Below are 15890 nucleotides of genomic sequence, written 5' to 3'. Positions count from 1 at the left end.
TTCTCTAAAGCTTTTGCTATGAACCTTTGCTATGAGATCAAGTATGAACCTTATCCCAAGATTTGTAAGACTCTATCGAAATGTGTTTGGTCTGATAGTGGGAAGAAGCAGTACTACTATGCAGGGACTACAAATTTTTCCTAGAGTAATAGACAATGATTATGAAGGTGAGATTAAGGTAATGGCACAGGCAATTCAGAATATAGTCACCATTCCTACAGGAAAGAGGATAGCTCAACTATTGTTACTTCCATTGTACCCTACTAATCACAAATATAAGAATCCAAAAAGAGGAGATCAAGGCTTTGGTTCCTCTGATGAATAGTGGGTACAACCTATAATTAAACAAAAACCTATGATGACACTATGGCTAGATGGAAAGGCATTCCAAGGCTTAGTTGACACAGGAGCTGATGTGACTATCCTAAAACAAAGCGATTGGCCTGTCACCTGGCCTCTGACCCCAACCTTAACCAATCTAAGGGGTATTGGCCAAAGTCAAAATCCACAACAAAGCTCCAAGGTGTTGATGTGGAAAGATAAAGAAGGAAATACAGGAAATATACAACCCTATGTCATCCAAGGCCTTCCTATTAATCTATGGGGCAGAGATCTGTTATCCCATTTGGGATTGATTATGTGCAGCCCTAATGAAGTAATCACGACTCAAATGATAAACTCTGGATTTTCCCCCAGGGAAAGGATTAGGAAAAATTGAAAAAGGGATTATCTAACTTGGATCAAGCCATAAAGGCTCATGAGTTCCATCACCTTAATTCTAAAACTTTAAAAATTATGTTTAAAATTACCAGAGAACAAGCTAGACAAATTGTTAAACAATGTCAATCATGTGTTAAACTTTTACCAGTTCCTCATTTGGGCGTAAATCCAAAGGGACTGATACCAAACAGTCTCTGGCAAATGGATGTTACTCATTATAATAAGTTTGGCAATCAAAAATATATACATGTATGTGTAGATACATACAGTGATTTCATTTATGCAACATTACAATCTGGAGAAACAAGCAAGCATGTGATCACTCATATGCTTGCTGCAATTGCTGTATTGGGTGTGCCTAAACAGATAAAGACTGACAATGGCCCAGGTTATACAAACTCCAGTTTCTGTCAATTCTGTGAAAATTTGGGAATACTACATAAAACGGGTATTACATATAGTCCACAGGGCCAAGGTATGGTAGAAAGGGCACATCAAACCATTAAATGTCAATTGGAAAAACTTAAAAAGGGGGAATGGTACGCTACCAAGGGATCCCCCAGAAATATCCTTCATCACATGCTCTTTATTTTAAATTTTTTAACTTTAGATTGTGAAGGAAAATCCGCTGCAGATAGATTCTGGCATCCTGATACCAAAAAGAATTTTTGCAACAGTCCTCTGGAAAAACCCATTAACTGGAACCTGGAATGGGCCAGATCCAGTGCTTATCTGGGGAAGAGGTTCTGTCTGCATATATTCCCAAACTGCAGATGCTGCACGCTGGCTGCCAGAGAGACTGATTAAACAAATAGACAACAATAACAAATCCAGGGAGGAGAAACGCCCTGAGAAGCATATTTTTTTGCAGGAAACATCAAACTGGAACAGATGAACCAGCAAACCTGACTTGGGAAGTCCCCAATGTGGAAGGAGACATCACCACCCATACCTCCAGGGTGGCTCTATTGGACTCTTGGTTCCCCAACTTATGATTCAGAAGGGAACATTGTTTAGACTCAGGAGAAAGTCCACTACCACAGTTACTATAGTTGGTTTTGGGTTTGAGATTGACTAGAGCAGGAACAGGGATTTCCTTACTTGTTTTGTTAAGATCAAAGCTATGATCAGTTCTGTATTTCTATAGATTTAGATTCTGCTATAACACATTTGTAAGCAAATAGAAGAGACTTATACTTTTTACTCCTCAGACAGAGAGAGCTATGTGTTGCCCTTTTAAAAGAGTGTTGCTGTTATACTAACTATTCAGGCATTCTTAAGTCTCTTGTCTCTCAGGTCCATGCTGTTCAACAAACTGCTGACTTTTGTATGACAACAGATAGACGCTATTCAAATGAAACCCATTCAGGTCCGTTATTACAGGCTGGAAGTAGGGGATTGTAAAACCTCTGTCATCAAGACTAATGAGGTATATCCCCTAACTTACATGCTAAGCTGGGTAGTCAAAGACGGGTAAGAGAACACTTCAAGACCCTTGCCCCTAAAAAGGGAGGCCTCACCATCCTAAGACAGGAGCTCAACCAATGGCTGTTGAGTATCCAAAGACGGGAAAGGGAGGCTGGGGACATTTGTTCCAACCTAAGACAGTCACAGTTTCCGTAAGTTTTCCCAGCCTTCCCTTTTGAAAAAAATTTTAAAAGGGGGACCTGTGGGGAGCTGACAGAAGGCAGCTAGCATCCTTGCAGCCAATCTTGAGCCATATACCCTGACAAGAGACTTCATTACATCAGCCTGCAACAGCTGAGCACACTCTGATAGCATCTTGTTTTAGATACCCAGGATTTTCCCTTGGGTGTGTGAGACTTAAAGGTGTGTGACTTAAGGGCATGATTTAGAGATCAGATTTAGAGACAAGGCCTAAGGGCATGACTTAAAGGCGTGGCTTAGAAGTGAAACATATAAAAGGCGAGAGGCAGACAGAAGAAAGCAACAGATTATTAGGCACTTGGAAGTACAACTTGGAACTAGGAATTAGGTTAGAGAGTACAACTTGGAGTACAACTTGGAGTAGGAATTAGGCATTGAGGAAGAAGACACTTGAACTAGAGAACTTGAAAGAAGGATTATTAGGTATTAGGCACTTGGCACTTGGAGGAAGAACTAGTTAGTAGACAATAGGCACTTAGCACTTGGAAGAAAGAACTTGGAACTTGGAGGCACTAGGGACTAGGAACTAGGGACTAGAAACTCAAAACTTGGGACTTGGAGAGAAGAAGAGAGAATGAAGAATAAACGGGATTGAATCACACTCTGTCTGGTCTCCATTTCTAGAGTCCTCACTCTCTCTCTTGCTGAACCCCAACCCACAGACTGGAGCAGCTTGGGGCAGTGCAGGCTCTAACAACTTAGCCCACAAGGCTTTGGCAGTGTGGGTTCCAATATTGACAGAGTGATCCGAGACATTGTGGCCCCCAAACATGGGGCAGCTCGGGCCACAACAGTGTAAACTTCCTGTACCTCAGGGTTTGTAAGTTTACTGGGTATGGTTTAAGATCTGTAAAATCTATAATAAAAGTTAACTTAAAACTTATAGTAAGAGAATTGATAGTTGAAAGTCTACACATAGGTGGTCTTAGTTCCTATAGAGCTTTGTATGTGTTACTTGGACTCAATTCATGTTTTAAAGAAATAGATACTTTTAAGTAGCAGTGTCACTCCTAGATATTTTGGACTGGGATGAATTATTGTATGGTGATTCATGTCCTGATAATAAGACTAACAGATGAAGACAAAATAATTTAAAAAAAAAAACAAGGTTTAAGAATATTAATTGAGAAATAACACTAAAGGCTATGATCATTAAAAATATAATAGTTTTTAATTCCTCAATAAAGGCAACACACATGAGATTTCATTTCCCATGTTCAATAATTCCTTGCTCTTTTTTAGAAATGACTAAGTAACAGGTCTTCTGAATGTCAGCTGTATTTCAGAATGTCATGGATTTAACGAAAATGTTTGTCCTTGATTTTCTCAAAATTCATTGAACCTGTAATTGTCAGTGGTTTGATAATATGCAAAGAATCTTCTAGTAATTTTGCCCATTCTCGTTTCACTTGAAATACAGGGCTACAGCCAAACAGATACCTGAACTAATAGAAAACACCAGCTCAGGACCCAGAGAACTAGGCCCGAGAAATCCAATTAAAACATTCAAGACAGAAAACACTGCCAGAAGCAGAACCATGTAGAAAAGCTCCAGAAAGGAAGCTATCCCAAAGATAATCTGCTCAAAACACCTCCTGGTAAAGGGCTATTTGCCTGTGGCCAGGTTTTGATGCTAATATCCCTAGTTGGATTTTCTGATTAAAAATATGACCTTTTTTGGTCAAGCTTCAAAAATGGCATATATAGCATGATCATATTAGCCCTTTTTGTCCTGGGAATACTTTTATTCCTGCCCATTGTGTTAAAGCTTGTCATTAACAACATCAGCATATTGGCAGCTAAAGTACATGGCTTGAACCTGAAAATGGACAGAGTGATTAAACTAACAGGCTAGCAAGCCAAGGATGAGTAAGATTCTGCACAGAGCCTTACCAACCTGAGACAGAAGTGCATTGCTTTGGATAATGCATATTCCATGATGGGTAAGGAAGGCATTCTTGTCAGAACAACCTAAGACAGGCTCAGTCTTGTTAATGAAATAAAAAAATGGGGAGAGGTGGAGAACCTTTGAGGCTGCTTAGCAAGAATCTGACATGGGCCAAGGACAAGGAAATGGGCTGCTTGACAGAAATATGACATTGGCCAAGGACAAGGAAGTGGGCTTCAGGCAGGAATCTGACATTAGGCTGGAACAAAGAAGTAAATTCAGACAGGAATCTAAATTTTAGGCTAGAACAAGGAAGTGGGCTTCAGACATGAAAATGACTTTGGGCTAGGACAGTTACCTGTCAGATACTTTGGTCATCCTGATAAGCCCTTAAAAACAGTGATCATGGGAGTGTTCATGGAATTGTGTTTAATGCCTTGCTTGTTCTTTGACTATTTGTGTTTATTGTCTTGCTTGTTTCTTGACTATTTGCATCTATTGTATTACTAGTTCCTCAACCTATAACTGACCTTAATACATGCATGTGATTAAAACAGTATAAAAGCAAAAAAGAAGAGGGGAGATGGGATAGGGGGTTCTAGGGAGGGGAAATGGGAAAAGAGGATGACAACTGAAATGTAAATAAATAAAATATTCAATAAAAAAGGAAAAAAATATGACCTTAAAAAAAACAGAGGTTTGATGCTATGAGATAAGATCTTACCAGGATTTGAGACAGTCTAAGATGGCAGAGAACTATACTATTCTAGATAAAGACTAACAGAGGCTCAAGAGACAGTGTAAGCTAGGATGAAAAGGGATAAAGGAAAATTTAAATATATGTAAAGAGATGAGAAGCTAAGGAGTTGGGGCCACAGAGATAAGCAATCAAAACTGAGATATTTCTATCTTGTGATATGGTAAGACAATGACCTAAGAAATTTGGCTAGAGCCCATGGAATGTCTCTCCGTACACATGACAGCATTAACTCTCTGATTACTACTACATAGGGCAGCATCAGCCTTTGGCAGCCAGTCACAAAAGATCTGAGAGAATTTCCTCTGGGTAAGGAACTTGAAACATTGGCCTATTTTGGTGAGAAAATGAGAAGCAGTCAATTCTTCAGTGTTCTGCTTCTCCACAGTCTTGGTGGGATACTGCAGGGCCATGGGTCATGTGTGACTCCTGGGGACTGAAGTCACTCTACCCCCATGGAGATTGCTGAAGAGGATCCTGTGGTAATTGTCCAGGTAGCTGGTAAATCTTTTTTTGTTTTATTGATAAAAGCTATTTGGTTTATACTTCCTGCTCAAATTTATCCTTCTCAGATGTTTGATAGTGTTGATGGCTAAAAGGGGGAAATGTTACAGGATATTTGATCACAGTGTGAACCCAGACTGTGTTGTTTACTGGAAATACCTGTTTCTGTTTGTGGTGTGGCTCAGCCTTAGCACACACTTTTAATCCCTCTGGCTGGAATACAGATGTGACCTTGGTACACAAAGGTACTAAGGTACTTTAATCCAAAACAACGACAGTAAATGTAGTTTGTAGAAGGAAGCATTCATGTTTGAAAGTAATATCTAATTGAATGGCAGACAAAATGACAAATCAGAGAAGGATTTGGCAGAATAGGATATGCCTAGCCCTCTCAAGAGCAGAGAGAAAAGAGAGGCCACTTAAAAGAGAGCAACATGGAGAGATGGGGCAGTTTTACTGGAAGCATTTTACAGAAATAAGTTAAAGAAAGAACAAACTAGACACAGGTGAAAACAGAATGAGCCAGAGAATGAGGAGCCAGAAAGGTAGAATATATTGCCAAAGTTAGTATGAGGCCAAGCAGAGCAATTCAGTCAGAGAGGCCAAGAGAAGTCAGATTGAATCAGTCAGCTTGGAGAGGAGTTTAAGCCAGAAAAGCTGTGTTGACCAGCCAACCAGATTTCAGAAAGCACTACAAAAGGTGAGTTTATTCAGCAGTAAGTCTCAGAAGCTGAAACATTCTAGGCCTGGATTAAATTATATGGAGGATAGAAGGATTAGGCCTAGGTTAGCAGACAGGGGTTGTAAGCATCAGAGACAATGATTACATCAGGAAAACAAAAATTATGTATATACTATAGCTTTATCAGTTTAGCATCAGCTGGCTTGTCAATGCATTCTCATGCATGAAAATCAGGCCTTTCTTTTTATACAGCTATTAGGTCTCCTGGTACAAAAGACAAACTCACAAAACAGGCTTCAATGTAACTTTTTACTATTCCTTTATTTTAAAGAACTTCCTTTTCTATGCTCTGGTATCTCATAGTATCATAGTATCATGGTATCTCATAGTAAATGACTGAATAGGAAAAGGAGAAAGGTTTGAGGTTTATGCAAGTTATAAGGGTCTGAGAAAAATAAAAATAAAACTTAAAGACAATATATGATATTAAGATTCCAAAGGTTAAGAGTTTTATCATGTTAATGAATAGAGTTCTTGTTGGGAGCCAACTTTAATCAGAAAGCGGCTAGAAAGCAACTATCAACTTTGCAGCCATCTGGAACCATATACCCTGATAGAGACTTGTTTTTCAACAGCCTACAACAGCTGAAGCACACTCTGATAAACATCTTGTTTATTCCACTTAGCTTGTTTTGCTGTTTAGTGACCCCAGCTGCATGGTGCATGTGGTAAAATGTTTTCACCTGTGTTCTCCCGCTTGTGCTTATAAATACCCAGGATTTCCTTGTATAGGTGGTGGTGGTCAGTAGGAGGTGTGAATATAGTATGGTGGAGACAGTAAAGGAGACTTGACCACACACCCTGTCTTGTCTCCATTCTTCGAGTCTCTTGCCCCTCCATCCCCACTCTCTCTCTTGACCAGAGCACTTAGCCCCAAAGTGTGGGGCAGTGTGGACAGCAACATAGTAGTCCCAAAGTGTGGGGCGGTGCAGTTCTCAACAAGTTCTGATATGCTATTAATTCCCTTTGCTTTTTACATTTTCTTTGTTTTTTTCCAAAACATAGACTAAAAAGTGATTCTCATCGTTCTAAAAATATCATATATAAATGAAAATGTGTTAATCATTTTGGGAGCCAAAGCTTTTACTATGACTCAAAGGTATGGGTCTACTGCTTTTCTACAGTGTGGATTTCCGTACAGATTACAAACAGTGGTAATGCTAATGTATCTAGAACTTCTGTCTCTTTTTGTAAACTTTAAATTCATGTAAGCTTCAGGAAGTTGTGGCTTGAATTCACTTTTCATAAATACTTCTGTCCATCAACAGCAAAAGCTTCCTCACCTACTGCTTATTCCAGAGGGAGAAGATCTAAATGTAACATTTTCCTTTAAGTTCTTGAGTTTTAACGTCTGTCCCTAGTCTATATTTGCTCCAAGAGATTTCCACTTGCCTTGTACACACCATCCATGAATCAGCTGCAAATGACAAAGCGCTCCAGACAGCTGCAAGCCATGGACTTGCTGAAAGCTGATGTAAACCAGACCAGCCAATGATTGTTCCCTATCTCTTCAGCTGGGCCAGCAAACAAGATGCTTCTGATGAGTGCCCCCACTGCCTGAACCCTTGGCCTTTTGTTAGCATCCAGCCTTTGTAGTCCCTAATATCAGCTCAGAAGCAGCTACAGAACAAAGTATATCACAACTTATCCTTGACAAAAGGCTGAAATAGTAGGTCTAAAGGAAACTTGGACCCCTCCCCAAAAGGGACCACACCTTGTCATCCTGATTACCCAGACTGCTATCAAGGTGAACTGTATTCACACCTAGATACATTACTCCCAAGTCAAGCACTTCATGGGAAAACAAGCTAGCTGTAGAAAATGGACCATCACCAAGACCTGAAAAGATCCACTAAAGACTAATGTGAGTGGTAGACTCATAATTTTATTTTGTCTGACTATGTTCTTTCCTGTTTCTAGATTTGGCTAGATTTCCTTTTTTTTTTTTTTTTTTTTTTTTTTCCGAGACAGGGTTTCTTTGTGTAGCCCTGGCTGTCCTGGAACTCACTCTGTAGACCAGGCTGGCCTCGAACTCAGAAATCTGCCTGCCTCTGCCTCCGAAGTGCTGGGATTAAAGGCATGTGCCACCACTACCCAGCTAGATTTCCTCTTTAAGAGCAAATGCAAACTTGCCATAATTGTCTCACAGCTCCCAACCACCACTTGGTCAGGTGGACATTTCTTCCATCACTTCTTGGAAGGAACTGATTGGTTTGCAAGCGCTGACAGGTAGTAAGTACCCTTGCTTGTCTATTTAGCAGTTGTATCAAACGCTGAAATTCTGTTTCTTGGCATCCTTGTTCCCCTGGATGTCTATTTATGATGATCCAATGATGATCCAATAGGGAGAAAAAACTTGTATGCATGGACACAGGCTCTTCCAGACTCTATGTTCAGGGGAGAAATGTAACATTTCCATCCTTATGCCCTTCATAATAAGCTTAGGGTTAGTAACAGCAGGAACCAGTCTTGAGGCCACTGGTATACTAATGGCTAACATTAACTTCAAAACCCTAGGATGCCAAATAGCCCAGGATCTGTTTATATTAGAAAAAAAAAAATCTATTGCCAAACTGGGGCTGGAACTTGGCCCCCTCATTCAAATAAATATTCACCAGCTTTCTGTTGTTGATAGTTGCTGTCACCGCTTCCATTTTTCTTTGATTCCTTTCCACAGATTGGAAGCTTAGCCTGGCAGAGCCTTGCCCTGAGGTCACCACTCCCTTTATTCCATTTAGCATTAGGCTTTTCTTTAAATGTTCACCTCCTTGAGCAAAGGACTTCTCTCCATCGTGCTTCCTGATTTCTCCTCCGACTGTACATTTTGTAGTATTCCTTGCTCCACGTGTTCCTTTTCATTGTACATCTGTATAGGAGTAACTAAGGGCCAACAACAGAGTCAATACACGGCTGTCTTGAAACCTCTGCTGCCAGTGTCCTGAATCCAAACTGAATCTTCAATTTAGCCTCAGGCAGGTATTTTGGACGAGGACAGAATGCGGTCACATTCTTCACCAAAATCACACCAGTCTCTAGGCCGCTTACTGATATCCTTCTCCTTCAAAATTTCTTGAGCTCTGCTGTTATAATTTACATCGCTTTTTTGAGAACCTCTATAAAGGTCTGAAACCTTGGGAAACTAACCAAAAAGAGCCCTGTCTCTAAAATCCAAAAAGAGAGAACTGTGGAATCGCAAGAGTAAATCAACGTCAAGAGCAAGTCAACATCAAGACAGAACGGTTGCATAAGCTTCATTCGTTAGTCGTAAGAGCTTGCTCACACGTGAAATGGTTTGAAAACCGGAGTGTCTTGCCTCAAAGAAATTCTCAAATGTGGAGGAAGAAAATCCTTGTAAATTGCAAATTCTATGAATACCTCAAAGTCAAGTCATTCCACAAGCAAAATCATAAAAATAGCCCCTTCAAAAAATTTAAAATAATTAAAAGAACCACCCTTGTGTGTGGGTGCATGTGTGAACAAACATATGTTTGTAACAGTTTGCTCGCCCTTCTTTGTGCCTGTAGAGGCCACAGGTCCACAGGTGTCTTTTTTCTTTATTATTGTCCCTTTTTTTTTTTTCCAAGACAGAGTCTCTCACTGAACTTGAAGGTCATTGTTTCGACTCTGCCATTAACCTGCGGGCTTCTGCAAGTCTCTGCCAACACCATCTCCGTCAAAGCTGAAATTACATCTATGTGTGTCATCATACCTGATTTTTGCATGTATTCTCTAAGTTCAAGTTCAGGTCTTCATGCTCCCAGGACTGAGCCAGCTCTGCAAAAATGTAGCTCCCACATACTTTTAAATATTTATTTACATTTGGTGTAAATTTCTATGTATGAGTGTTTGCATGCATGTCTGTGCACCAGCACCATGTGCATACCTGGTTCACAAGGAGGCCAGAAGCGAGCATCAGATCCCCTGTCACTAGATTTACAGATGGTTATGAGCTGCCATTTGAGATATTTCAGCGAGAGAGATACAACAGACTTAGAGCCATAGGGGAGACCTTCCAAAGTGTAGGCTGAAAAAGAAAGCAGCCCACAGAAGGGCAGAAGTGTCTTGGGCAGCAAGACCAATGGGCTCACAGAAGGTAACCAGGCAACTAAGCTGAGGGCAGATTTAGAGGTGTTGAGCTAGGAGTAAAGATAAGGACGTGCTAGCCACAGAAGGCTTAGAAGATTCCAGCCACTAAGCCAATAAGACAGGTTAAAAATGAATGTGTGTGTGTGTGTGTGTGTGTGTGTGTGTGTGTGTGTTTTATCTGCAGATCTGAGATAGCTCCTGGGCACCTGCATCCCTGTGACTTGCCAGGAGCTCAAAGCTGTGTAGCCAAAATTACACACTACAACAGCCAGCCCCCATTTGACCCATGAAACTATCTTCTATATGCTCTGGGTCTTAGGGTTCCTGACAACCTAGAGGAAGGGAACCCTCCCTCAGAGAGAGATTCCCCAATGCCTCTGTCAATGCACACAAATGAGTGTCTCTATAGAGACCCCAGCTTCCCTAGGTCACATGTAAGAAGGAAACAGTGAGCTTCTACAGAGCTGCCTGCTCCTCACACCTAAAGAAAGGATGCGTAGTTAGGATCCATTTAGAGCCCATTAGGAAAATCAGGCCCAAGGATCAGACCTTGAAGAAACCTGTTCTACAGCTTCTTGGAGGCCAGGTAGTTGCCAAGGGGCCCAGGTAGGTAGGCTGATCCATCTGGTAGATTGTAGGGCTGGGGCCCTGGGAGTTGCCTCTCATCTCAAGTTGGCTTTGACATTCCTCCCTTCACCTTACTGCTGGGAAAATTGAAGTCCTCTGATTAGTTTTATTTGTCTGGTTTTGTTTTGTTTTGTTTTGTTTTGTTTTTTTTTTTTTTTTTTTTTAGAGATGGGAGTTTCACTATGTAGCCCAGGCTTCTCTTAGACTTGCAGCTTTGTAATGAGCTGGCACTACAGAGTTTTGGGCTCCTATCAAATGCTGAGAATGTGAAATAGCAACACATAAGATTTCCATTGTTTTTATAACAGGCGTGTATTTACTATCACTGTTCATTAGTTCTCATTATAAAGCAGGTAAACTGGGGCTCAGGACATAAATCATCTGCTCAAGACATAGAAGAATCCCAGCCCCTCTCCTATAACCTCTCATGACCTTGACCCCTTTTGCCTGACCGGAGATTCTGAAGTACCACCATCTATCTATTTATTTATCTGTTGCTATTGTGTTGAGTTTGGGTACCATTATATAGCCACAGATGACCTAGAACTCTCCACGTTAACTAGGCTGGCCTCGAACATACTGAGATTTCCTTGTCTCTGCCACCTGAGTGCTGGAATTAAAGGCATGTGCTACTATACCTGGCTAGAAGTACTTTTAAAATGCCGTAACCCAATTAACATTTATTCCAACTAGTTGAGTTTAAAACATTTTCCCCAAACCACTACAAAGTCTCAGATGCCAGGTATTTGAGAGGTTCCCATGACCCAATGGGGATGATATTAGCCAAAATATCCAACAGAGGGAAGATAGAACCTCAGGCCACCCCCAGTAGATAGGCACGGCCCTCAGTTTAGGAAAGGGGTCACTCACCCATCTCAAAATTTTTAACCCAGAATTGTTCCTTGTCTAAAGGAAACACGGGGACAAAAAAAAAAATGGAGCAGAGACTGAAGGAAAGGCCATCCAGAGACTGCCCCACCTTGGGATCCATTCCATCCACAGACACCAAACTCGACACTATTGCTGATGCCAAGAAATGCTTGTAGGCAGGAGCCCAGTAGGGCTGTTCTCTAAGAGGCTCTGCCAGCATCTGAATAAGACAGATGCAGACACTCATAGCCAAACATTAGACTGAGCCCAAGGGAACCCAATGGAAGAGATAGGGAAAGACTGAAGGAGCTGAAGGGGACTGCAACCCCATAGGAAGAACAACAATATCAACTAACCAGGCCACCCAAAGCTCCAGAGACTCATCCACCAACTAAGAGTATACATGGGTGGGTCCATGGCTCCAGATACATTTGTAGCAGAGAACTGCCTTGTCTGGCATCAGTGGAAGGGGAGCCCCTTGGTCCTGTGGAGGCTTGTTGCTCCAGCAAAGGGGTATGCTAGAGGGGTGGGTGAGCAAGTATCCTCTTAGAGGCAAAAGGGAGGGGAGAAGGGGTGGGGGGGTGCAGAGGGGAGACCAGGAAAGGGGACAACATTTTAAATGTAAATAAATAAAATAATCAATTAAAAAAAAAAAAAAACATTTTCCCCTCCACCCTAGCAACGGCTTCTCCAAAGTCTGTTCTGAGCCCCCTTTTCGTTATCTCTGGTCTTCTGGGGTCTTGCCATGTCACTTTGCTTACACAAGCACATTTCTGAACCAAGAGATGCCTGAACTTCCTCTACTAGAACAGCAGATCTCTTCAGGCTTTCAGTTCAGTGTTCCCTCCCCCTACATGGACACAGAAGGTGTTCAGTCCCTCAGGTCTTGTGAGAAGGGAAGGAAGGGGCTGAGAACGAGCTCAAGGCTGAGCATGCATAAGGCCCTGGGTTTGAACCTAGAGAATTGAGATCTGGGTTGGCTGAGTGGTGCTGTGGTGGGGACTGGAGTGGTGAAGACAGAGGAGACTACAATGTCCTGGACATCATTCCAAGCTCTAGGGATAAAATGATGAACAAAACGGACCTAGGGCCTCTGCCACTTCTGTCCCATTGCCTCCCCTAGGATCCAGGCCTTCCCTGCTCTCTGGCCAGCATGGCTCTTCCTACCTCCTGTGAGAGCCTTGTTCACTAGGCTTGGGGTTCCTAGTAAACTTCTACCCTCATCAGCTCCAAGGACATCCAGGCCTCTGCCTGTCCACCGTTTGGTTCCCTTGACCCTAGGAACTAGGAAGTCATTAGATGTCTTCTCCCTCAGAAGGAGAACAATGAAATATATAGATTTGCCTACTGGTTTACTTGGAAAATTAGGCCCCTTGGACAGCGGAGCTAAGTGCCCTGAGAGGCAGGGTATTCCCTAGAAATTCCCTACCTGCTGAAGTGCCTTACAACAGGGACTAGGCCCAGAGCCAGCACAGGTGCTGTCCCACCCCAGCCAGAGGCACAGAACAGGGACTGGAGAGGTTTGTGGAATATCTTAGCCACTATGTTGACATTTGACTGGGTGTCAGGGACCTGCCCATGTTTACCTTCATTAAGTCAGGTGTGACTTCAGGACAGCCCCAGGAGGCCACTGTACTCAACTCTGCTCCATTGCACAGATGAGGAAGCCAAAGCAGCAGGGGGCTTATTTTAGCACCCTCCCCCACTCCAGCCCCCCCCCCCCCCCATCTTTCCCAGTTTCTCTGGAAGCCCTCCTGGTTGGGCTTCAGGCTAGTTGTAGGATGGTCCTTGAAAACAATGCAGACAGCCTAGGAAACCACTTACTGCAGTCAGGGAACCATTCATCTGAGAAAGGTCTCATTCTTCCCCTTCCCCTCCCACCCTTCAAATCTCCCAGCCTCCTCCTCACCACTGATCTGCTCCCCATCAGATCAGCTTCTTCATACTATGCCCCAGCCCCCAAGTTAACCCATCTCTGTTTCTCTTTCTGCTTCAAGAACAGAGGCCTTGTGTCTCAGTGGGGAGAAAATAAGGATGACTTCCCAAGTGGGACACAGGGATGATGCCAGTATGTTACCCCAAAGCAGTCCTGCGCAGGAAACCAAGAGGGCTTTAAACACAAAGGCTTGAACTGGCCTGAGGAGCTGCAGAAGACTGATCACAGCTCCCCCAGCCCCAGCCCCCAGCCCCCAGCCCCCAGCCCCAGCTATGTCTTCTGTCAATGTTAGGTTGCAGAGCAGACAGAGTAGGTCTTGGAAGAGATTTCATCCATCCATTTCCTGGATATGGGTGAGAACTGAGGTCCTATTCAGGGGACTTGCTATATAGGTAGAAACTGGGGTCCTGTGCAGAGGACTTGCTATACAGGTGGGAACTGGGCAGCATGTAGTTTGAGGCTTCTCTACAACCTCTGGGCATGCTGTACTGTCACAGGAAAAACTGGCTGGAGATGAACCCCTGACTGTATGCTCCCTGGGGTTTGCCCAGGGACTAGCCTTGTGTAAGTAAGTTCATTTCCCAAATTTCCTCTTTTTGGTAAACAGTGGCTACTTCCTTCTGGGTGGCTACTTCCTCCTGGTCACTGGGTTTCAAGAAGCTGGCCAGGCAGGGACTCACATGTCACAGATGACAGGCCCTCTGACTCCACGTTCAAAATGAGAAAAACTGAAGCTATGTTTGTTTGGTTTGCACTTTAAATAAACTGTAAAAAGTACCCAAGTTGAATGTAAAAAGACATGCAGAGATAAAATAAACCTGGAGTCCTAGATGAGACAAAAAACAAACTAACAAACTAACAAACAAACCCATGAAACAAGTAGCAGCCTAGAGTGACCTTAGAGAATGGGTGGGGTAGAGGAATGGGCAGGGTCAAGTTGAGTTTGAGTTGATTGCAAAGGCCTGGTCATTCCCTTTCACTTAGGGCAATCCAGACTTTCCAGGGCCCCCTGCCAAGATGGTTCTTTACATTGCCACTGGGGGTCTCAGGCCTATATTTTCAGCCTCCTGAAAGAGCCACATTTTGGCCTGGCCATAGCCAGGCAGGAACAAAGTCAGTTTATCCTTAGAGACTATTGTGTCCTGGTATGCTGGCTTTTGAGAGACTGGTGAAATATCTACTGTCTAAGAATAATAGCAGTTGTGTTGGTAGATGCCTGTAATTGCAGCACTTGTGAGGCAAAGGCAAAAGCATAGGTTCTAGGCTAGCCTGGGCTTCATAAAAAGAAGCTGCCCTGCCCAGCAAAAGACAGAAAGAAAACAGGAATGTATCGGCTTCAAAAATCCACAAAGAAGACCAAAATCAAAATTAAACACTTAGGTAAACATGTTGTACATAAAGTGCAACCCTATGTCCATGCCTTTACCCTCAAAAAAGACCCTCTAGGTTTTTCTCTTTCCGTTGGCTGGAATTGCCATGGAGACATGGTAATGCTATGAAATCATAGCCAGAGGCTAGAGAAATAGACCAACAGTTAAGACCACTCGATGCTCTTGCAGAAGACCAGGATTCTGTTCCCAGCACCCATGTGGTGGCTCACAACCATCTGTAACTCCTGTTTCAGAGTTACAGATGCAATACCATCTTCTGATGTCTGCTAGTACCAGGCACACATGTGGTGCACCTTTATACATGCAGACAGAACACTCACACACATAAAATAACATAAACAAATCTCTTTTTAAAAATCAAAAAGAAAATTAAAATAAGCAACCCATTATCATGTGTTATCAAAAATATGGATGTATCATGCCGGGTGGTAGTGCACGCCTTTAATCCCAGCACTTGGGAGGCAGAGGCAGGCAGATTTCTGAGTTCGAGGCCAGCCTGGTCTACAGAGTAAGTTCCAGGACAGCCAGGGCTACACAGAGAAACCCTGTCTCAAAAAAACCAAAAAAGAAAAAAAAAAAAAAAATATATATATATATATATATGGATATATCATAGAACTTTTTAATTTTATATTCATGTCTAGGAGTGTTTTCCTGGATGTAACTACATGAACCATGCATTTGCAGTGCCCACAGAGGGG

Source organism: Arvicanthis niloticus, chromosome 21 (assembly GCF_011762505.2).
Source record: "Arvicanthis niloticus isolate mArvNil1 chromosome 21, mArvNil1.pat.X, whole genome shotgun sequence".
Lineage (NCBI taxonomy): Eukaryota > Metazoa > Chordata > Mammalia > Rodentia > Muridae > Arvicanthis > Arvicanthis niloticus.
The sequence above is the reverse complement of the archived record's forward strand: the minus strand, read 5'-3'. Positions refer to the sequence as shown.